At 37.0% G+C, this 19,225-nt stretch overlaps 1 protein-coding gene and 1 long non-coding RNA gene across 6 annotated transcripts in view; one reads left to right on the top strand and one right to left on the bottom strand.

The window, feature by feature from the left end:
- The window catches only part of LOC106090684 (neuroligin-like protein glit-1), a 48,359-nt gene extending 39,001 nt beyond the window's left edge, over positions 1-9,358 (bottom strand). Inside the window, exon 1 of one of the 5 annotated variants that reach the window (XM_059364607.1) lies at positions 9,284-9,358. The gene's annotated coding sequence lies outside the window, so the exon portion shown is untranslated. Of the gene's footprint in view, positions 1-8,439; positions 8,677-8,959 lie in introns of those variants that run through there. The other 4 variants (XM_059364604.1, XM_059364605.1, XM_059364608.1 and 1 more) reach the window with 4 other exon arrangements.
- On the top strand, positions 111-18,039 carry LOC106090685 (uncharacterized). Its single transcript, XR_001221874.2, has 3 exons — positions 111-221; positions 17,712-17,811; positions 17,884-18,039. It is a non-coding gene; the product is annotated as an uncharacterized LOC106090685 (long non-coding RNA).
- Positions 18,040-19,225: the final 1,186 nt, after the last annotated feature.

Genomic DNA, 19,225 nt, shown 5'->3' with positions numbered 1-19,225 from the left:
TCTGGAAAACGTTACATTCGTGAGCAAACGTAGTGGAAGGCAAGAATTTAAGATACATAATTAATTTTTGAAAGTAATAATTCTTTATTCAAAAATTTTAGACAAAAAAGTCTCACCGTCAATGTTATTATTTTTTTAATTATTGTATATCAACGCACACGGACACAATACCAGACATGAACCAACTTAGGGGAGTGGTATGGAAAACAATTAAGGATTTTGTAAGTAGCACGGAAAACTCAACATTTTCTTTTTCGAGGTTACTTTTCAGTTTTTAGAGCGCACAACCAACCGATTACCGGCTTAGGTGTATGTCCCTTGTGGCATGGGACGGATTAATATCTGCATCCTCTTTTCAACCTAACCTATCAACGCATTGTAATTTCGTGGTTGCGAGAGACAAATTGTGATTAAGATCAGCGGTCCATGATCTATCATTAGAACCCGAGTATCAAGCAGACTAGATTTGATTTCTATTCAAGACTTTCTTCTCCTTAAGACAGATTCCGAACAATGCCAGACAGAAACTCCTATTTAAAAAGTTTCATTGAATCCAAATTAAAAATTTTAAGCTTATGTAGCTCAAACTCACAAAACTCAAATTAGCACAAAACAAAAACTCTTAGTTTAATCAAAGTTGTGAACTTTAGGCCGACTACAGCTAAGGTTAATCTAAATGAGTATTTTATGTTGTTTAGTTCAAACATTTTCTAACTCAAAATGTTTGACGAGAATGCAATGCTGCAGTAGCTCATTTCATTGTGGTTGTCGTCATGGCCATCCATGACAAAACGTTTCATTTGGACAGCAAGGCATGCTGTAGCCATAATGACTTCAATAAACAAAGCATGGGGCATATCCAGGCCTTCGTTTAATATCCAAAAGCGATCTTATGGTACTAGGACCATATTATACAGGGATGAAGGCACCAATATAAATCGCACTTGCGAATTACGCAATTGAGGACTTCATCAAAAAGTAATCAAATGAAAACCAGGCATCTTTAGCTCATGACATTAGAACAGGAAATCACTTTATATGTAATCTATTCAAAGCTATAGTTTGTTATAGCTCATCATTGACAGAGCTAGATCGGTTCAGAATGTAACAAAATCGTTTACGAAATATTTATTTCCAAATATATTTAGTAAAATATGGCTGTAAATAAATATTTCGACGAAAAACAAAATTTGTTTCCTATATTTGGAAAGTACTTTCTAAAACTTACTGAAATGTGCTATCATTTACATAAAGGGTCCGATTGTCTGTCTTTAGGACTTAGCTGATAAGTTAGCAATAACTTAACAATAAATAAAATTAAAATTTCTATGATATGCATTTAAAATTAAACAAGCAGGAGCGTGCTAATTCCGGGCCGAATCTTATATGCCCTCCACCATGGATCGCATTTGTCAAGTGCTGTTCCCGGTATCTCTTTACAGGCAAACAGAGGATAATTAATATAAATTGCTATACTATTGAAGCTATATCAGGTTATGGGCCGATTCGGGCCATGCTTGACTTAGATGTGGGATCGGATATAACTACTAGGTTGTGGACCGATTCAGACAATATTTGGCTTAGATGTTGAAAGTAATTGTGCAAAATGTCAGCCAAATCAGACAAGAACTGTGCCCTCTAGGGGATAATGAAGTGCTATCGGGAGATCGATTTATATGAGAGATAATTCAGCTTTAGGGTCGATTCAGGCCAAACTTGGAACGTAGGGTAAGTTAGGTTAGGTTTAAGTGGCAGTCTGCCATCACACTCACTTAGACGTTTTCGTCCATTGTGATACCACAGGAATAGAAGAAGGAAAATGTCTTCTAGTTTCTACCGTTGAACCATCTAGATCGCTTTAAAAAGACTAATAACTTGCGAACGTTTACATCCGCTAAATCAGACAGGTTCTCAAAGAAACGAGAACCTAAAGTGGAACTTCTTCTGACTGCTAGTGCGGGACACACACACAGCTTCTGCGAAAGTCTTTGATGGCAACCTTCAGTCTGTCAGCATGTTTTCTGATTAGATAGTGACATGTCATGACGGTCACAATGACTGAGACCTCTGTTCTAGCCAGTGACAGCAAAGTGGTAGACCTCTTCAAGTCTAGATTAGGCCACATAATTTTGGAATGTTCAGAACCCTCCTTTGTGACCATCTAATATTCGTTGACCTTTGGACCAGATACTGAAGTCTTAGCTTGCATATCGCTAGAGGCATACCTACAGATTCTAGTTCCCCTGAGAACTGTTAGGTAGTTCCTAGTCTCGCAAGCTCGTGCGCTTTACAATTCACAGGGATATCTCTGTGGCCGGGCACCCAGAACATGTGAATTTTGAACTGTTCAGCCATCTCGATAAGAGATCTGCGACAGTCGAGGGCGGTTTTTGTGTTCAGAAATACGTTAAATCCAGGGATTTAATGGCTGCCTAGCTGTCTGAGAAGATATTTATGCCAATCATCGTAATGATATTATGTCTTAGCCATTCCACCACTTCCTTAATTGCAAGAATCTTCGCTTGATACACGGTGCAGTGGTCGGGTAACCATTTCGATATTACTAATTTCTAGATCGTTAGAAATTAGTAATAATTTCAAACTTGGCACATAGGTTGGATGTCGTAGAAGAAGCCATTGCGCAAGATGTCAGCCCAATTGCATAAAAAGTGCGCCCTCTAGAGGCTTAAGAATTATAATTGGGGGATCGGTTTATATGGGAGCTATATCAGGTTTTCAACCAAATTGGACCTTACTTGACAAATTTGTTTAATGTCATAGAAAACATTATAGTACAGAATTTCAGCCAAATCGGATAAGAAGAAAATGGGAGCTAGCTAAATCGAAACATGGACCTACATGGCCGATTTACAATCTCAACCGACCTGCACTAATAGGAAGTATTTGTGCAAAATTGCGAGCGCCTGGTTTTACTCCTTCGAAAGTTAGCGTGCGTTTCACAGACTGACAGACTGTCGGACTTACAATGTCATGGCGATCAATAATATATATATATATATTTTATGGGATCTTGAGACCAATATTTCGATGTGTCACAAACGGAATAACGAAGTAAGTATACCCCTATCCTATGGTGGAGGGTAGAAAAAGATAACCATTCGCTTAATATACAACACATAGTAAATTGGTGTATATAATTCAATCAAAAAATGACTTTTCAATGGATTGATTGCATTACCATAATTGCTTAAAGAGAAGCCTTCTTAAGACCCATTTTTTAGTGGAGCATCTCATCGTTCACGCTTCTGGTAAATTGGCTCGAGATTTTCATTTTTCACCTTGCATGCAATTTTAGATTAAAGTAATGATAGGCGAAACTTTTCGTTCTGCTTCCACCATTACTCTTTGCATTGAATTCACTTTCTGTTAGATTTTTGTTGTTTCAACTATTCATGCTGACTGCATTTCGTTGGATGTGGTTTTCTTATCGCGTTCATTTTGAATTGTTAACACACACGCACAGACAACATTCATGGACGAACCATTTTCACGTGGTGTACCCCTTCCGCTGCTTATCACATTTTATCACGACACCAAAAAATGTTTATTGCGAAAGTGATTCATTCATGAGTACCAAGCTGGCATTGTTTATTTTGTGTGTGAAAATGTCTGTGTTTGGTGACAAATCGTATACTACCTTTCCACTTTATTCAGACAGTTCACTTTACTCAAGCTGTGGAAATGAGCTTTTATTACGAAAAACAAATTTTCGAGTGAATTCTTGCAAATTAATTTACAGATGCTCGTACTTGCTCTTTAGGATCAGAAATAGTTTTCCCCTGTAGAAAATAGATGTTCATGCGAAAGAGGCGTTCACTCTAAACGGAAAACATCGACTTCAGTTTGATCAACTAAACTTAGTATTGATTACTCGACCGAGTGTTCACTCTACACAGAAAAATATAGACTTCAATTTGACCATTTAAACTAAGTATTGATTAATTAAACCATGTTTAACAAAGCTATAAATTTAAATTGCTTTGATAATATTTGGCATTGATATTCTATTTCCATGAAATCATCACTGGTGATTGGTAGAAACGGTGGATTTTTAACAAATTTTGACTTGACGAAAATAAATTTGCCAAAAAAACCTCTATAAAGCGGAGAATATATATTTATAATTGCATAAAATTCAATAATATTTAAATAAAATGAATTTATAGTGCGAATTGGAGGTGTGAGAACAGAAAAATCAAGGATGTGAAAATAAAAATGGAATAATTGAATTGCGAAACGCAGCCGAAAATGGAGAGCATTGTAGAAATTGAATGGGTTATTAATGCATATTAATGTGATCCTATTGCAATCAAAATTAAGTTATCCATCTATAATTTAAGCGTCTTTATATTGGCTCACATAAGCATCTCTTCATTTGGATCCATGCTCAATATGCGAAATGCTGAGATTGGTACCCATTAGAATTTATTTCGTATAAAAATAATTTCTTCATTATACACTTTACAGACACGGGAATTGTATGAGGCGTAAAGGAAGGAAATACCTGAACATAGTGTTCTTTTATTGCCTTTGGTTGAAGCCACATTTTCAAAAAAGTTCTTATTGAAAATGTTTACCTCAACCATCTTGCCGCTTATTTCGCTACAAGAGATTTCACTACAGATATATGTTAGATGAATGTGATAGTCGATGATGAAGCGATTCCTCATGTTCCACAGCAATTTGCGATAAGGTCAGCAGCAATGGGAGTGCTGAAAAAAACCTTGTTAACCACGTGCAAAGCAAATGGCCAATCTATGGCAAGTTATTCAGTGCCAGTTTGGTCTCGTCGGCTATGTGACGCTGTGGAATAATATAGAGTTCTGTCAGAAGGCCGCTCTTCAAACTGCTTCGGGCTATCTCCTAAGTTCACACGTGCACACCTAAATCAAGAGTCAAAGATCCTACTCGTGCGAAGTTATAACTACATGCTGTTCAAGCAGGGACCATCCTAATCTAATCTTCTGTATAGGTATCCACCGCCCAGAAGCCTAAAGGTGGATCTACATGATCTAGAGCGTGAGGGTCAGCGCTACAAGAACCTCTAGACCAAGCGGCATATCAAGCGGGTCTAGACAACATTCATGCGGACGCGGTGAATAGTTACCGGGTGAATGTGGTCTTTGGGGAACAACCGCCTCCCATCGCACCTCAAGAAATTTGGCTTCCCCGGCAAACCAGAGTTGTGCTGGCTCATTTTCGATCTGCCAGATGCAGCCGCCTCGACTCCTACAGAGCAAGTATTGAAGCAACCTGCTGGATATGTGTCCCGATTGTGACCTAGGATTATACTACATCTGTTTAACAGATATCCACTCGACCGAGATCCAGTTTCCTCTGGACGCACCCAAACTCAGTCGTAGTTTCTGGATCTGAATATTCAACAGAACCAAGCAGACGATAGACAACAAACACACTGCAACAAAGCAACAACGGTTGAAAAATACTGACAAGGATTTTTGTCATCCTGACAGTGCCCACGTAACAACATATATAAGCTCAAAGACGATGCTGAGTGTAGTGATCCATTGTAGTTTTACAAAACCCTCCTTTTGTAAAAATCATTAGTTTTTTATTTTAATAAAAAAAACCCAAGTCTTGTAATGCAACACATTCACACCGATATTCACAAAACTTAATGTATATCTGATATAGGTTTATTTGATAGATTTCCTTTATAAAATTGTCAAATAAACCTATTTTAAAGCTTAATTAAGTTTTGTGCAAAACGGACATGTATGTCGATGGGACATAATGGGTCTCCAATGAAATGTGTTTTGGAATACATCACGAATCCGATAGAAAAATTTATTTATTTTAATTTATTTAATGCGTCTCCCAATTCCCAAAAAAACCCAAAAGAACAAGACCACTTTTATGCCCTCCACCATAGGATGGGGGGTATACTAATTTCGTCATTCCTTTGTAGGTTAGGTTAGGTTTAAATGGCAGTCTGCCATAAGACTCACTTAGACGTTTTCGCCCATTGTGATACCATAGGAACAGAAGAAGGAAGATGCCTTCTAGTTCCTACCTGTGTATCATTCAGATCGTTTTAAAGAGCCTAGTAACTTGCGAATGTTCACATCCGCTAAATCAGACAGGTTCTGGAAGAAATGAGAACCTAAAGTGGAACTCCTTCTAACTGCTAGTGCGGGACACACACACACAGAAGGTGTTCTATTGTCTCTTATTCCTCGATGTCCCTACAGCTTCTACAAAACTCGTTGCTGGCAACCTTCAGTCTGTCAGCATGTTTTCCGATTAGACAGTGACCTGTCATGACGGACACAATGATTGAGACGTCTGTTCTAGCCAATGACAGCAAAGCAGTAGAGCTCTTCAAGTCTAGATGAGGCCACATAGTTTTGGAATGCTCAGAGCCCCCTCTTTGTGACCATCTATCGTTCGTTGCCTTTCGGGCCTGGCCCTGAAAACTTAGCTTACATGTCGCTAGAGGCATACCCACAGATTTCAGTGTCCCTGGAGTGTGTAAGGTAGTTCCTAGGCTCGCAAGCTCGTCTGCTTTAGAATTCCCTGGGATATCCCTGTGGCCCGGCACTTAGAACACATGAATTTGAACTGTTCAGCCTTCTTGTTTTGTGTTTAGAAATACTGTCTCCAGGCATTTAATGGCTGCCTGGTTGTCTGAGAAGATATTTATGCCAATCGTCGTAATGACATTACATCTTAACCATTCCACCACTTTCTTAATATATTCTTCATTGTCTTGACATTCTGAGACGATTTGGCCCAGTCCGTCAATCTGTCGAAGGAATAAAGCTAGGCGCTTGAAATGTTGCACAAATACTTAATATAAGTGTAGGTCGGTTGGGATTGTAAATGGGCTATAGCGGTTCATGTTTTGTTATATCTGTCATAAAGCCGATCTAGGATCTTGAATTCTTGAGCCTCTACAGGGCGCAGTTCTTATTCGATTTGCATGCATGGTAAAAATCGGTTCATAACCTGATATAGCTCCAATACAAACCGATCTGGAATTTTGCTTTTTGAGCCTCTAGAGGGTCCAATTCTTATACGATTTGTCCAAAATATTGCATGAAGTGTTTCGTTATGACTTCGAATAACTTTGATACGTATGGTCAAAATCAGTTCATAACATGATATACATATGTAGTTCCCATACAAACTTGGTCTTGATCTTGGATCTTGACTTCACTCCGTGGGACGCAATTATTACTGGATTTGGCTGAAGTTTTGAGAGAAGTGTTTTGTTTTGACTTTTAACAACGATGCCAAGTATGGCTATTATCAGTTCAAAACCTGATATAGCTCTCAATTATATTTCTTGAGCCCCTAGGGTGCGCAATTCTTATCCGACTTGTCTGCAATTTTGCATGAAGTGTTTTGTTATGACTTCCAATAACTATGCTAAGTATGGTCCATCGGTGATTTACTTGAAATAGCTGCCACATAAACCGATCACGAATCTTGACTTCCTGAGCCTCTAGAGTGCGCATTTATTATCCGATTTGGCTGAAATTCTGCACTTTGTTTTATTTATAACAGTTATGCCAAATGTGGTCTCAATCGGTTTATAACCTGATATAACTGCCATACAAATCAATCTTCCGATTTTACTTCTTAATATAGGGCACAATTCTTATCCGATTTGGCAGAAATTTAGCATTCTGACTTCTACTATGATCTCCAACATGCAAACCAAGTATGGCCCGTATTGGTCCATAACCTGATATAGTTCCATAGAAAAGCCATTCATATCTATTATCATTTGTTTGCCTATGAAGGAATATCGGGCAAAGAACTTGATAAATTTGGTCCATGCTAGAGGGTATATAAGATTCGGCCCGGCCGAACTTAACACGCTTTTACATTTTTAACATTCATGTGTCTAGGGCGGCCTCTTATATTCGAAATTCCCAAGAGAACATGTTCACGAGAGGTCGATCAACGATATCCTTTAATATAGCGGTATTTGAGAGAAGATTACGAATAAACGGAACGGATTTCTCAAAATAAGGACCCGGTCAAAACCAATTCGTTGGAGTAGCACTTTCATAATTTATTACATATTGCACTTTAGCAATTATGCAAAGTACATTTTTGTTCAGAGTAAAATAAGGCGTAGCGGAGCGCGGCCCGTTCAAAAGTTTTGGATATTTTAAAAATTAGCTGATATCTCCATAACATTTCCATAGCTTTTCAAATGGAACTTCGACTTGATTGTCTTTGTTCAACGTTAAATACCGCATTGTATTCTGTGTTTTAGCATAGGCAACTGAACGAATATTTTGCCAACTTTGTATCGGTTATAATATCGCTACGGCGTACGCAGCGGGAGCGATTAATCAGCTTTAGTTCAGTTATACACATTTTATGCAAACAAACAATGAAAACGTTTAAACAGACCACCAACCCGTTTGTGAGGTGTCTCACCTTTTTATCTTATCAGAATATTTATTCGTTGGACGGTAGGTGTTTTGTATTACTGTAATTATTTTGGTTTTAGTTGCCAATAATATTTTAGCAATTTTTTTTTTTTACATTACATTTTCTCGAAAAATACAAATTTTTTCCGTTTCATTTTGATATTTAGGCAATTTTTAGTCATTTGTTATTCACTTTTAGATGATCAAATACACGTTCGACAACGCCCCAAAAAGTACGAATGCGCTAAAGGTAAAAATGTTGTTATTGATTGTTACAACTGTTCTGTCGTTTATCGGTTTTCAATTCAAGACTCTCATTTATTTGAGAAAAAAGAATAGCACCACCAACAGGTTTGAATCTCAAATCGGTTGCGTCGTCATTTTGTTCTCCCCGCGCGATCTTTGGTGTTTGGTTTGTTTCAGTAGCGAGAATCAATGCTGTGTCACTGTTGTTACGTTGTTACGTTATTCCGGTGTTACCGTTTAAGCCACATTTTAAACGTCAACTTAAATATTGGTACACTTACACACTCTCGCCAAAGACTGACAGTTGGCTCATTGGTTTAGTAATCGGGAAACACATTTAACAACATTCAAACAGCAGTAATGAATAGAAACAACTTTTCCAGTTTACTATTTTCTGAATTTCGTAATATCAAGCGAGACATTCACTCACGCACACACATCTATGCTTGCTTGACAGCTTACATTTGGTAACAAACACTTGTTCACGTTAGGTTATTCTCACCACCAAACAAAAACTCTGCCCGTACCTGTACTCTTACTCACACTCTTTTGCCGCAACACATGTAAATGTATGGCAGCACACTAATACACTTTTCACAACATACCGTATCTTTCCGACCGTTTCCAAATTCAGACCTCAACTGTCGACGTTAATAGCAAGACTGACTGCGTGTAGCTTGATTTCATTGTGGCCATCCTATTGTTTGGCTGTGGAGTAGGCACGCTGCATGGGCCGACACTCAGTTGCCAGAATAATTGTTATTCTTTCATATTATTTATGGGAATCTCTCTTATACTGCCGTTTCTGTTGCCACATAATGGAGCATGGCTCTCTCATTTGCGATATGGACTTATGGAAAACTCGGCTTACTCATCAGTACTCGCATACGTATATGGACGATTAAATATTCTTATACAAATGGCTAATGTACTTGAAGAGCGACATAACTCAAAATTATCGATATTGCAGTTTAGTGATTTACTTTTCAATCTATCGTCCGAGTACAAATTTGCAATTTAATTGAATTTTGGGATTTAGAATTCGAATTTTATTATTGTTTCAAAGTTGGTACTATGTTGGCTTTTCGCTGGCTAAATGCTATTTTCAAAAAGGATAGTTGTGAAATTTCTTAGAAGGAGAAGTGTTAACAAATACCCTTAGTTACAACTTTAATGCAGAACCGCTACAATAATAAGTAGCGAAAATTTGATGAGACAAATGAATTTAAATCTGCTTTTGTTTAATTTATGAAATTGATAAATTTTCAAAAAATCTTTTTTTGCCAGGGTCGGCACCTCTTTTAGTCATGACATGTTCCTTTTTTCGACATATCACATTTTGTAAATAAAATACTTAACCATTAATGCCTGACGTCTGAAATTTTTATGCAATTAAAATTGTTCATTATTTGGAGCATTTATATTTTGATATAAAATAAAATAAGACATTTTTGAAAAAAAAGTAAACAAAATCCTAATAATTTCCTAAGCTACTAGTTTTTAATACTTCATGACCATTTAGTAAAGAAAAGTAAATTTTAATTTTTTTGACATAAATTCGTACCGGTAGCCAAAAGTAGTAGGTCTATCGCCACGAATGTATTTTTATACCCACCACCGAAATATGGGGTATATTAATTTTGTCATTCCGTTTGCAACACATCGAAATATACATTTCCGACTCTACGAAGTATATATATTCTTGATCTACGTAAAATTCTAAGACGATCTAGCCATGTCCGTCCGTCTGTCTGTTGAAATCACGCTACAGTCTTTAAAAATTGAGATATTGCGCCGAATCTTTGCACATATCTTTTTTTTGTCCATAGGCAGGTTATGTTTGAAGATGGGCTGTGTCGGACCATATCTTGATGTAGCCCCCATATGGATATAACCCCCATTTTGACCGATGTGCCGATTTAAGGCAGATCGGCACATTTTTTTGCCGAAATTTGGAACAGTGAGTTGTGTTAGGCTCTTTGACATCATTCTTCAATTTGGCCCAGATCGGTCCAGGTTTGAGTATAGCTGCCATATAGACCGACCTTAGGTCTTGGGCCCATTAAAGGCGAAAGTATTGTCCGATTTCGCTAAAATTTGGGACAGTTAGTTGTGTTTAGCCCTTCGACATCCTTCTTTAAATTGATTCAGATCGGTCCAGATTTGGATATAGCTGCGATATATACCAATCTGCATGTCCTATGACGCTGAACGCCTGGGTTCGAATCCTGGCGAGACCATCATAAAAATTTTTCAGCGGTTGTTTTCCCCTCCTAATGCTGGCAACATTTGTGAGGTACTTTGCAATGTAAAACTCCCCTCCAAAGAGATGCCGCACTGCGGCACGCCGTTCGGACTCGGCTATAAAAAAGGAGGCCCCTTATTGTTGAGCTTAAAAACATGAATCGGGCTGCACTCATTGATATGTGAGAAGTTTGCCCCTGTTCCTTAGTGGAAAGTGCATGGGCAAAATTTGCAATTTTGCCATATAGAACGATCTCCCGATTTAAAGTCTTGACCCTATAAAAAGCACATTTATTATCCGATTTCGTTGAAATTTGACACAGTGACTAATGTTAGGTTTTTCGACATCCGTGTCCTATATGGTTCAGATCGGTTTATATTTGGACATACTTGGCACAATTGTTGGATATCATAACAAAATACGTCGTGCAAAATTCCATTACAATCGGATAAGAATTGCGCACTCTAGAGGCTCAAGAAGTCAAGACCCAAGATCGGTTTATATGGCAGCTATATCAGGTTATGGACCGATTTAAACCATACTTGGCACAATTGTTGGATATCATAACAAAATACGTCGTGAAAAATTTCATTCCAATCGCATGAGATTTGCGCCTTCCAGAGGTTCAAGAAGTCAAGACCCAAGATCGGTTTATATGGCAGCTATATCAAAACATGGACCGATATGGCCCATTTACAATACCAACCGACCTACACTAATAAGAAGTATTTGTGCAAAATTTCAAGCGGCTAGCTCTACTCCTTCGGAAGTTAGCGTGCTTTCGACAGACAGACGGACGGACGGACAGACGGACGGACATGGCTAGATCGACACTTTATGGGGTCTCAGACGAATATTTCGAGTAGTTACAAACAGAATGACGAAATTAGTATACCCCCCATCCTATGGTGGAGGCTTCCTTATTATTACCCTGATGGCCAGTTTATTGTCCGTAAAGATGTTCACACCCGACATGCTCGCGTGAAAAACACACCTCCTCACGCATTCCACGATCGTCCGGATCTCTGCCAGCAGGACCGTATTATGGTCAGGAAGTCCCCCAAGCCCACTCTGTTCTTTAGCTTTGATCCATGTAGCATAAACTTCCTGATGGCAATACAAGAGTTCCGCCAATACAAAACTGTGCAGCTGTGCAGCAGTACCTCGATCTCGACCTCAAGTGTCGTCTCAGGTCTCCTATCGGAAACCTCTTCCATTCCTTCCAGGTTTCCTATCGCCGCACTATGAAAAAAAGGCTAGTATTAGAAATTTTTGAAGTTTCACATATTAAAATTATGCTTATGAATTTGCATTAAGAGCTCTCTTATTCCAAAATTCAACATTTAATTTACCTTTACACGAATTCGTAGAATTTTACGTCTCTATACACCAATTTAAATAAATCAAAAATTTACTATTTTTTGTTCTCGACTTAATATAAAATTTTTAAAAAAATTTTGCTTTTGAAATAGAAATTCTCTCTTTGTTTTTGTTGCGATATCCCAAAAGAATTTCATATACTTCCCCTGCAATCTCGTCACCGGCCGTTAACAAACATTTAAGTTGAATGCCTTCAGCAACGTCCCCCTTACTATATAACAAAAGGAATTTGTGGACATTTTTCCGTTTTGACTGATGTAGCCACTTTTGTGATTTATTGGCTTTGTCCGTTCGTCTTTAAATAAAATCTCTATAGCACGAAAAAGGAGAGTGGTATCCTCTTGAAATTGTACCCAAATCCTTTTTCATAGAGCAGTTCATTGAAAATTGGGAATAAGTCGTATCCGTTTATATTTAAGTATAGTTTCTACATAAGCCTATGTTGTGATTTTACTACTTAGCGCATAGGTTAGGTTAGGTAAGAGTGACAGTACATTACAGACTCACTTAGACAATTTGAAGTCCATTGTGATACCACAGTAGCGACAGACCAAGGCTTCTGGCGGGAATCGAACCCACGACCCCTCCACTGGTAATCCAAGCACGCTACCAACTCGGCTACCGGGGCGCCCTAATAAAACTTCACAAAATTTAATGAAGCCTTAAAATACGTTTATATGACAGTCCGCACTCAAAAAAAAAAGACCCCTAAATTAAAGAAAAATAAACTAAATCATGGTAAAATTGGACATGTTTTGGCGCCAAAGATTTTTTCCTGCCGTTAATTTACTCAAATCATATTTTAATCAACATTAGGGAATTTTGAAGTACATAAAAATTCAATAGGTTTTTTTTTAACTAAAATTGAATAGTATAGCTTTTGGTATAATAATGGGACACATAAGACTTCGAGCTCACTTATGTAAAATCGGTGTGGCAAGTGATAGCATGTGTTGGGCACATAGGGGAGTGGTATTGAAAACAATTAAGGATTTTGTAAGTAGCACGGAATTCCTAACTTAAAATTTTCTTTTTAGAGGTTACATTGTAGTTTTTAGAGCGCACCACAAGCTGATTACTGGCTTTGGTGTATGTCCATAGTGGCATGGGCGGATTAATATCTGCACCCTCTTTCAACCTAACCTAATTAAAATTTATGAAAGTATTTCATTTTCTTTATAAAAAAAACTTCTCCAATTGAATTCTAATGACAACCCTTCAATTAATACATAATTTATTTGAATATAGTGGAATATTTCTCCAATATCATTCGTTTTTCCTTTGATGTGTAAATGGTTTCCAGAACAGAAACACAAACCGTTGAAATGAATGCTTGATCTGTATAAAAAGTATCGCGAATTTTGTACTTGTGGCTGGTACTATGTTCGTTTTTCGCGAAATTTTTTCGTGATTACTTTTTTTAGATAACAAATCTTGAAAAAAACTTGTTAATTTCATTCGGTAGGATATTCCCCCATTAATTATGAAAAATCTTCATAAAAGTATTATGTTTTCATTGAGATCATTGTAGTGTTTCAAAAAAGTAAACGTGAAAAAGTTGTATTTTCAACTGTGAAAAACGAATATAGTACCAGCCTTTACGCATGAATATCCATTTTGTATCACCTACCTACGTTGCTTTTGTTCAAGATAACTTCACATATGCTACAGTCAATATTCAGAATGCGTCTGCGCAGCTATGTTTTATACCCGTCACCATAAGATGGGGGTATACTAATCTAGTCATTCCGTTTGTAACACCTCCAAATATTCGGCTAAGACCCCATAAAGTATATATATATATATTCTTGATCGTCTCGACGTTCTGAGTCGATCTGGCAATGTGCATCCGTCCGTCTGTCGAAATCACGATTCCCTAATTTCGCACAGAAACTTTATATTGATGTAGGTCGTTGAGGATTGCAAATGGGCCATATCGATTCAGATTTAGATATAGCTTCCATATAAACCGATCTCCGGATTTGACTTCTTGAGGCCCTGGAAGCCGTCATTATTATCCGATTTGGCTGAAATTTTGCACGTAGTATTCTTTTATGACTAACAACAACTGTGTCTTGTACGGTTTAAATGGGTCCATATCCTGATATAGCTCCCATATAAACAGGTCTCCTGATTTAACGTCTTGAGCCCTTACAAGCCGCAATTTTAGTCCGATTTGATTGAAATTTTTCATGTGTTCCGGGTGTACATTTTAAATTATTTCTATGTTTATGTGCAAATGTTTGTTGCATATTAGCCCCAAATTATCGAAGAGGTCTCTGGAACTGAAATGTGCACGGTCCAAATCAGTCTATAACCTGATATAGCTCCCATTTGAACCGGTCTCTCGATCATCCTTGTACGGTTCCTAGAAGCTTTAATTTTTGCTGGTTTGCCAGAAGTTTGGTATGTAGAATAAAATATATCAACTAAGTTTAGTTTGTATACATTTTAAGCAGAGTCCATGATGGTGGGCACGGCCGAACTCAGCGCGCTTTTTCCAGTTTTTGACTTCATTTTCTTCATCTCGATGATTTATTTCTATACAAGAAAAAAATCATACGATTTGGTCTTGTATGTCAAAAGTTTATAAAGGTGTATATAAAGGGTGATTTTTTTGTGGTTAGGATTTTCATGCATTAGTATTTGACAGATCACGTGGGATTTCAGACATGGTGTCAAAGAGAAAGATGCTCAGTATGCTTTGATATTTCATCATAAATAGACTTACTAACGAGCAACGCTTGCAAATCATTGAATCACCCTTTACTTTGCGCAACACAAAACGACGCTCAAGTTCAATCGTCAAAGTTAAAAACTGTTTAACTTACAACGGGCAAAAGTTAAACAATATTTAACTTTGACGATTGAACTAATGCGAGCGCATAGTATGTAACTCCACCCTAAGTCATTTAATAAAAACAATTTTAAAACTGTTTTTTGGCACACTGTATTACACCCTGTGCCACTACCGAGTGTTTTAATCTCTTAATATGAAAAAACAATATATCTTCTGCAATTGTTTGAAATTTCATCAAAATAGGAACACTTTTGAGGGTTTTAACGAATTTTAGCCACATTTCCGCCCATATTACGGCACTTCGATTATTCTGCGACGGTTTGACCTGCCCCTATCCATTGTCCCGTCGCCATAAGTCGCAGTGGCTGCACCACACTTAATCCGTGTGTCTGTGCGTCGGATTGTCCCGTCGCCATAAGTCTCATAGTCGCAGTGGCTGCCCCACACTTAATCCGTGTGTCTGTGTGTCGGAGAATAATTTCCAGTGCACTATTGGGCGTAGCCCAACTCGCTCCGTGTATACCAAGACAACATGTTCTCTGAAACTGTTGTATTATCCTTACGTTGCACTTTTATTCCATCGCAGTCCACCAGATATTAGTACAAAGAAAATATAATGAGTTAAATTTTTTTAATTAAGCTTGGTATTGATTAATAAAAATATTTTTAACAAAGTGATTAATTGCATTGATAATTTTTGACATTGAAATTCTTTTTTCCTTTGAATTATGACAAGTGATTGGTAAAAAGACTAATGTTTAACCAATTAGTATGTATCTGTCTCTACAAAAAGCAAGATGGTATTGTGTTCTATTGCAGTTAGAAGTGAGAAAAAATATATGTACGCAAGAGTGTTGCCACTTGCCACAGAAAATACTTTCCTACCAAAATTTAAGAAAAATTATACCAAACCAGACCGAAAACTACCAAATGGTCTACACGCCAAAATTACGGTATATGTTTTTATAACCACCACCGAAGAATAATCAAATTATTTATTTTAAACCCACAATGTATCTAAATATTCGTTATATTCATAGACGATCTAATCATGTCCGTCCGTCGGTCTGTTGAAATCATTCTACAGCCTAGGGCGTTTGAGTTTGAACTTAAAGCTAAAATAATAAAACAAATAACTATTTAAAAAAAATAAAAAAAGTAGGTTAAGATGTAGCTAACCACGGCGGGTGCCGGCTAGTGCCTTCTCGTAAAAAGCGATTATACCCGACCCAGGCTCGGGAAACAAATACTGAGTATTAGACCAACCAATGTTCGCCTGACTGTTCACAGCTTCAATCATATGAGAATTCTCATGAAGCCTTAATCTTAAATTGAATTTTTCCCAAAATTTAACACACACATGAAGAAGAAAGCCGCTTCAACTTGCAATTCAAATAAATAAAATCATTTGAATATTCGCTGTTTATGCGTTTAAAATTCTTTTCTATGCAAAGTCGCAAAATTTTCCGCTCAAAAATCTCAAGTTCCTTCATGACAGTCGGGGATATACTGAACCAAACTGGAAAACCATATAAGATAACAAGCCTAATACAAGTCCTGTACAGTAATAATTCTGCATTTACTGGCAATGATTAGATTTGTTATAAAGAATTTTTGAAATGATGCAAAAATTCCCTGGGCCTTATTTCGGACCTTTCTTGCGTGTACATTGAATTTTAAAAGTTTGTTAAAAATATTTAACTTTATCTTTAAATGGAATTTCAATGCTATTTAAAACTAACTTCAAGGATTTACTCTCGGGTACAACAATGCGCTTGCATTTTCCCAAGGCATTTCTAACGCAAATGGCTTCGCATTTTGAAGTATTTATTCTTATACCACATTTATCATAAAATAGTTTAACCTCATGGAGGTATTGCGAGACTTGGACCAAAGCACATGCTGGCAATTTGTTGTGACAGTATAAAATACCCGTTGAATGTTCCGAGTCGTGGGGGAAATCACACATAAAAATGTTATACAAATGTGGTGCTAAAACAGATCGCTGTGGAACACTACAATTTACATTTGGAAAAACCGACAGCTAATTTTTGAACAGCACGCTAAATGTCTTTTTGTAAAAAAGCTTCCCCAATCCTTATCATTTTAATCACTATACCACAATGAGAAGCATTATCAAAAGCCTTTTCAACGTCTAGAAAAACAGCAACAGTAAGTTTTTTTGCTCTCAAATTCAACACAATATCATTAGTGAATAATGTCATAGCATAAACTATGGAATGCCCTTTTTGGAAATCGAATTGTGAGTTTGGAATATAAGGTAATTGTCCAAATTAGTACGGACAACCTTTTCAAAAAGTTTACCAAGGTTTGACAACAAAGATTTAAGTCTCAGGTTAGAAATCTCGTCACCATTGGTTTTTTTCTTCATTAGAATTATCTTAGAATTCGCTAGGAATCTGGAAAATACCCGTTGGAAATGCAGTTTTTAAATGTGATTGCTAAATACTCAAATGCTTTATTTGGAAGGTTACAAATAAAAAAATTATAAATGGTATCAATACCAGACGATTTCTTATTCTTTATATACAATATATGGAAATATTAAGAATTTCATCCAAAGTTGTACTTCTGTTTTGATTTTTAGCATTTGAATCAATCGAAAATGAATAACAGTATTGCGGAACGTTTTCAATGAAGTCATTCACAAATTCTCCCCTTACAAACGAGAGATGAACGGAATTATTGTAAGTATTAGAAAATACGATTTCACATGAAAAAGACATTCAGTTTAATTGTTGTTATCGCACTATCAACAGATAATTTATCCAAAGGTAGAGATTTTTGATGACCAATAATCCCGATGTGCCCTTGGCCCCGGCTTAATTTATCGAAGTTTATCTTTAAAAATGGAAATCTGCTCTAGTTCAACCTGCCTCTGTTACTGGACACGCTATAAAGCCTTTTAAGTTGTTTTTGCCAATTATATTTAATTCTGTATAAATTTTTAATTCTATCAGATATCAAAAATTTTCTTCTACCCAATTCAATTTTCTTAGAATGAAGTTCTGAGACAGATCAGACAGACAGAACAGAAGTTAACTCTTCAATGTACTGTTCAATTTCAATGTTGCTCAACATTTCTACTTGAAGTGGGATAATGATTTAAAATTCCTTGTGTTCCATCTTGCTTAAAATCATTCCAATTTGTGCTCTCGTAGCTTATAAAAGTAGGAGGACACAATATCGAAGCTTGAAAGAGAGACGTTAAGTTTGAGAGGGTAGTGATCTGAAAAACTGGGAAAACATGAGGTCGAACGAACAGGATTTGGCAGGTCGGGGGTATTAGAAAAAAAAGAGAAAATGATCCAAGTAAGATGAACCATTTGGAAACGTAGGACAGTATTAAGATATTCTAGTAAAAAAGTGAGGATGTACTTGAAGTCATAAAAACAGTTTTTATTTAAGTTATTCATAGAATCACCCCATGAAATATGTCTAGCATTCTGTCCTACAAAATTACCTAAACAGGACAGAGAACTTAAAATTTACTATTGGCTTGAATTGCCAGGAATATAAGCTGAGCCTAACAAAATTTTCCTAGGGACGCCATTTATAGAAACATCAATAGAAATAAAAACAAGTAAAAGCGTGCTAAGTTCGGCCGGGCCTTCGAAAGTTAGCGGGCATTCGACAGACAGACGGACGGACATGGCTAGTTCGACTTAAAATTTTATGACGATCAAGAATATATATACTTTATGGGGCTTAGACGAATATTTCGAGGAGTTACAAACAGAATGACGAAATTAGTATACCCCATCCTATGGTGCAGGGTATAAAAACTCGATAAACGGAACCCTGAGATTACTTATTTTTTGAATTTGATACGTTGCCTAAGTAATATGGCCACACCTTGTGCGCTGTTATCCCGTTGATAACTGGCAGTCTTCAAAACTTGTATTACCTCCTGATCTCAAATGAGTTTCCTGTAGGCAAGCAATGTGAACATCATACGTTTTAATTAAATTGCATAATTGAAATCTACGGTCATATTCAATAAGTGACCTGACATTAAAGGTAATAAGTTCGGAACATTACGGACCATAAACTTGATTAACGTAACGCTTAAGAGGCCTGCACATCGATGTATAGCCTCTT

The sequence above is a fragment of the Stomoxys calcitrans genome, chromosome 3, assembly GCF_963082655.1.
Source record: "Stomoxys calcitrans chromosome 3, idStoCalc2.1, whole genome shotgun sequence".
Taxonomy (NCBI): domain Eukaryota; kingdom Metazoa; phylum Arthropoda; class Insecta; order Diptera; family Muscidae; genus Stomoxys; species Stomoxys calcitrans.
The sequence above is the reverse complement of the archived record's forward strand: the minus strand, read 5'-3'. Positions and strand labels throughout refer to the sequence as shown.